Source organism: Cherax quadricarinatus, chromosome 56 (assembly GCF_038502225.1).
Source record: "Cherax quadricarinatus isolate ZL_2023a chromosome 56, ASM3850222v1, whole genome shotgun sequence".
Taxonomy (NCBI): domain Eukaryota; kingdom Metazoa; phylum Arthropoda; class Malacostraca; order Decapoda; family Parastacidae; genus Cherax; species Cherax quadricarinatus.
Window position 1 is genome coordinate 11,285,335 of NC_091347.1, and position 6,000 is coordinate 11,291,334.

At 47.1% G+C, this 6,000-nt stretch overlaps 1 long non-coding RNA gene across 1 annotated transcript in view; it reads right to left on the reverse strand.

Annotated features, from left to right (window-relative positions):
• The window catches only part of LOC138854360 (uncharacterized), a 74,603-nt gene extending 69,342 nt beyond the window's left edge, over window positions 1–5,261 (reverse strand). Inside the window, exon 1 of the long non-coding RNA XR_011393553.1 lies at window positions 5,209–5,261. This is a non-coding gene — a long non-coding RNA (uncharacterized lncRNA). The remainder of the gene's footprint in view (window positions 1–5,208) is intronic.
• Between the last annotated feature and the right edge of the window lie 739 nt (window positions 5,262–6,000).

The following is a 6,000-nucleotide window of genomic DNA, read 5'->3' on the forward strand; positions in this document are numbered from 1 at the left end:
CCCATGATATATACACAAAATCAACCATTAAGTAAGCCACAGCCCTTTGAACCTTTACCCCAACCCCACCTACATCTAAACTAAGAGCTCTCAAAACCGACAACCCTTTCCCCCCCACATACCGGATTACTTTCCCTTACCATTCCCGCACAATCCCTAGGCTTTCACAAAAATAAACTACATGAAAAGCTGATTCATCTACCCCACAAACCTGACACATCCCACCCTCCCTTATTCGCCTATTTCGTAAAACAACCCCAGACGGCAATATTCCGTGAAGAAACCTATACATTACCTCCCTCACGCGTGGCCGGATGCGTAACCCTTTTAATCGGCCCCAAATGTCTTCCCATGCGTACATCGGGTACACTCCTTCCGTTGCCACTACCACCCTAGGCCATATCTTCCTCTCCATGGACCCTACCCGCATGTTTCTCGGCTCTCTGACCATCATCAATAGACGCAACAACTCCTCACCATCTCTCAAATCTTGTCCCTTCCACCATCTCCGAAGATCTCCCTGCAGCATCCCCAACCCTCCACTCCCTTCTCCCCGAGCCCTTAGCAACCCATGTTTCACATATACACACTTCAACCTTCTTTCCAAATGAATTAACCCCAGCCCTCCCAAGGCCACCGGAAGTGTTACCACCTCTCTTTTCAACCAATCGCATCCTGAACCCCAGATAAAACGGAAAACTCTGCTCAACAATCTCCGGACATCCCCATACACCAAAGGGTACAAAGCTGCCACATGCCATATTTTACTGTACAAAAGCACATTGACCACAATGACCCTCTGGTGTAGCGTAAGATGTGTCGGCCTCAATCCTGACAATCTTCCCAATACCCTATCTACCACACCCTTTGAATTATTCTCCCTCGCCATCTGAGCATTACCCATATACACAACTCCACAAATTTTCACCCGGTCCACGACACTCCACCTCACCCCCCCACCCCCGCCCTCCTGCCCATCCCATTCACCCAATATCATGAGCTTTGATTTATGCACATTCACTGCCATACCTGTTGCCATCCCAAAAACATCTATAACTCTCTCCAGACCCTCCAATCCCTCCCTCCCACTCACTAGGACAGTTGTGTCATCAATGTAACCTATGATACTGGGACTCCCACCTCGTATGTCCTCCCTTACCCCCTCCTGTATGCACATTTCCACTGCCCTATAAAACGGGTTCTGTAAACATGCAAATAATATTTGTGACAACGGGCAACCTTGCCTCAATCCCCTGCCCATTTTCACATGCAACCCCACCCTCCCATTTATCTGTACACACATCCCAGCTCCCCGATATAAAGTACGTGCCCAATTCACAATGTCCTCCCCGAACCCTTGCCACTCCATGATTCTCCACAGAGCCTCCCTCTCGACACTGTCATATGCCGTTCTCCAATCCAACGCCAATACCCCACGTTCCCCCTCTTGTGGACCCTCAATAAACCTTCTAATAACCCCATGCCCCTCATACATTGATCTCCCCGGAATCCCATATTGACCCCTCACTATTACCTTTCCAATGACCTTTTTTATACGATTTCCCAAAATTTTTGCAAAAAGTTTGTAGTCTGCACACATGAGTGATATCATCCGGTAATCTCTCACTGTGCACTGACTTTCACCCTTTGGCACCAAAACTACTAGTGCTGTCGCCTGCAAAGGTCCCAACGCACCCCTCTCTTTTATGATATTAAATAATTGCACCAAAAAATCTTTTAATACTCCCCAATGCTGTATGTAAAACTCCGCAGGCAGCCCATCTATCCCCGGTGCCTTACCCCTGCTCATACTCATTAAAGCCGTCCACACCTCGTCCTCCACAATAGGCCCCTGTAACTGTTCCCTGTCGTCCCTGTCCAGCACACTCCGCACCCATCCCCCTGTCTCTCTTAAAGCCCCCTCTCTCACACCCACACTCCTCATATGTGCACTAAGCCAAGAATCAACATACCCTCCCATCCCCTCCGTTGTCACCAAGTCTTGTCCCTCCCTATACCCCTCGATGTCCTCAAGAACTCTCAAACCCACCATTTCCATTGCAACGCGCCGGCGCCCCTGCCCTCGCAGGACACACGCCGATGGTCTATCACCCCACATGACCTCCTCCAACCCCCCTAAAACCCTTGCCGCATCAAACCTCTCATTTTGCACTTCCATTAGGCGTTCCTTCACTCCTTGTATGTCAGCCACAGGGGCTCCCATCCCCCCCCTTCCTCTCTCATAATACTCCCTTAACTGCCCCTCAAGATACCTAATAAGCCCATAAGCCAACTGATTCTCGTGCCTTCCCTGTCGGACATAGAACTCTCGAATCCTCGTCTTCGCCGTCACATCCCACCATCTCAACACATCCCCATTGACTTCCATCCCTTCCCATAAGCCTTTCCACCATTGTGCAAATAGGACCCTCCCCTCAACATCTTGAAGCAACCGAACATTCAATTTCCAATAACTCTTATACCTGTTCGGCCGACCCTCCCATCCCAAATCCACCAAAACGCCTCTATGATCAGAAAAAAAGACATCCAAAACCCTTACACTCCGCACCACAGCTTTCCTTGTCACGTATATCCTGTCCAGCCGTGCAGCATACCCCTGCCTCACAAAGGTGTGCTGCACCTCCCACGCCGCCCCCCCCTCTACATCCACCAACCCCACCCCTGTTAACAGGTCCCTCAGAACGCCAGAACAATATCCTGCTCCCCTAGGTTCCACATCCTTGCGGCGTATAACGCAATTCCAGTCCCCTCCCACCACAGCTAATGCTGGAAGCGACCTTAAGTGATACACCAACACTTCATGTACAAACTCATTCTTCACTCGACTGTCCCCCTCCGCCGGACCATAAACACACACAAAAGACATCTTATCTCTTCCCCATGTCCCATCCACTCTTATAACCCTCCCCTCACCCCCCTCCTCACAATGATGTACAGTAAACGGGCTAGCCTCCCTCACCAAAATAGCCACTCCTCCTTTCAATCTCGTTGAGTGTGCCGCATATACAGTATACCCCTCAATCATCAACATACAACCCGGCTTGTGGTTGTGCTCTTGCACAAACACTACATCTACACCATACCTAATGAGCATCTCATGAAACCATTCACACTTCCTAGAATTTTTCAGACCATTAACATTTATAGAGAGACTCTTGAATTTGTCAATGGAGGTTTTCCTTTACGTATTGCACCACCTTTATCCCCCTTCCCCTTTATACGCCCTTGATCTTCAATCACCATTCTGTGATCTGCTTTCACATGCCCCTTGCCCCTGGACCCCCCAGGTCCATGCTCAACCACTTCAGCCCAAACCTTTTTGCCCGAACGCTGTGCCGGAGTGAGCACATCCACATCGTCCACGTCCGAGGGCACTGCCGCTCTCTTCCGCGACACTCGAGCCTTTCTTCCCGCCTCCACCTGGAAGCCATCCCCGTGCACTTCCGCCACCACTGTGCCAATTTGCAACCCAGCCTCAACCTGGGTCTCTGACATGCCTCCCCCCCTCTCACCACCTGGAACCCCAGCAGCATCCAGGGCACCCACAAGCCCCTCAACTGTGACCTCTCCTGGGGTCCCTAACAGGTCGTGGAGGACTGAATCAATGGTAGCCTCCACGGCCCTGTCCTCATCCAGTGACACCACATCTTTGGTCGCCGGTGCCTGCCCGGTAGTGCATGTCTCTCTCGGAAGAGTTACACACTCTTCCTCCCTCAAGGCCTCCTCGACCTCCACACTCCAAGCCTTGTTCAAGGAAACCGACTCAGGTCGTGCCAAATCCAACGTCCCAAGGTCCTCTGATGCCTCCTTATGCTGCTCCTTCGCCTGTGTACCCTGTTGCTTAACACACTGCGCAGCAGTGTGATCATATGCACCACATAATCGACAGGTACGTTGTTGCCCTGCGTAAGTCACCATTACCTGAGTCCTGAAGTCTTCTAGGAAAATATAGGAAGGAATAGGATGCCTCAATGTCATTTTTAAGGAAAAACTTCCTTCAGGCATCCCAGAATATGATCCTTCCTTCCATTTCCCCAATGTCGCCATATGAACAGTCCCAAACTTCTCGAAGACGGCACGTAGGTCTGCCTCATTAGCCTCAAAGGGTACATTTTTTATCTTCACCCACGTATAATGGCGGGACACATCATGTAGCCTTACCGTCACTGCAGGATTCACTGGTACACAAAGATCTTGGAACCTGGCGACTATGTCCTCATATACACTTGCATTGAGAAATTTCACAAAAATTCTATATGCCCCGTTCAAGGCTACACCATACAGCTCTTCGTTGGCAATGCCGTATGTGTCCCTGATGATGGCAGGTAATAAAACTTGAGCTGAGTGGGCATGCACAGCCCCACGCACCACTTCAATGCCGACAGTGTTTACCCTTCTTCTTGCCGGCTGCGCCATTTTGAGAAAACCAAGTTGTCACCGGCTGACAGCAGAGGGCAGGCTCAGCTCACGTCCGCTCGTCCCAAAGGTTGAGCGACGAATGATACTTGAGAAGAATTGTCTCTTTAAGATCAAGAGCCACTCACCAGCATCAAGGCCAAATAATACAACAGAAAAAACAACCATTTCGAGATTAGAAACTGTAAAATGGCACCAAGACAATGTTAATAATAGCAACATTCTTGGTAGTGAGATGTAAGTCTTGTAATATAGATACAAACTCAGGTGACGACTTTCTCCAGTTATCACTCCCCTCAAGGAAGGTTCCTTGATGTTGGTGAGGGGCTCTTGATTAGGAAATTGGATCTGTGCTCCAGTTCCCGAATTAAGCCTGAATGCCTTCAACATCCCCCCCCCCAGGCGCTGTATAATCCTCCGGGTTTAGCGCTTCCCTTTGATAATAATAATAATAATAATAATCCAGTTATCACACACAAACTATCTGAAAATGTCCTTTGTATCATTGTTCACAGGTCACCAACACCAGCAAATATTCCAAAAAATTCTAGCTCTATATACATTACACCAGTAATAAAAGTTTGAAGCTTATCCAATAATGAGGCTTCTCGCATTATAAGCGAAAAACGAAAAGCTGGAATTTAAAAGAAAAAAAAACACTAGGATTATCTTACGACACTGCAAGACAATATCTATCGTTTGATTTTATCCACATATCAGTAACACGTTGTGCATTACATATCACACTATATCACTCAGTGTATCACTAACACTCAACACTGTAGCACACACATGCGGTCACTACCTCACCCAACACTGATCACAGTTGTTGTGAGGCACAGCCACTGAACCAGCTCTCAAAACCACTGTCAAGTGTTTTGTCATATTTCTTTAACGAGGCTATTAGTGCTCAAGAGATATATCTGGAACTTATTTGAAGATATTTTATTTATTAACAGTTCATTTTTTATTTATATTACGAATCTTAGTCTAAATAACTATAAATGGATATCAGAAATGTTTCCAAAGTACTTACTACCATTTTCACGTCTGACTCCACTAATGTGCTACACTCACCCTGGACGTCAACTCTAAGTGTTGTACCCAACTTCTGATCTAGTGTTTAAGCTCTGGTCTTATGTCTGTGCAACACAGGATATATACTTAGAGTGTTGTATTTCTCACAGTGTATATACATGTTGAGATATTAGTTGATTCCTTATTTTAGTGACTGAATTATTTATGTGTGTTAGTGGACAGCTTACCAAGCAGCCTTTATGAGCCTAGTGTAAGTGATGGGTTTTTAAACTCCAACCAACCAACCTATGCTATAGGCTTCAAGGGGATGATTATATGTACACGAAACTGCATTTTTCCCAGTTTATTTATGCTACGAGCATATTTCAAATGAAATCTTAGGAATTAAAGTTTTTTTTGTGGGTAGATTTTGAGCCCGATTAACTAACCAACTTAATACATGTTTAAGAAAGGAGGGACTGATCACCTCCTTCGAAGACTGACGGACTGATAACGTCAAAACTTCTTCCTCTACTTTTTTAGTGT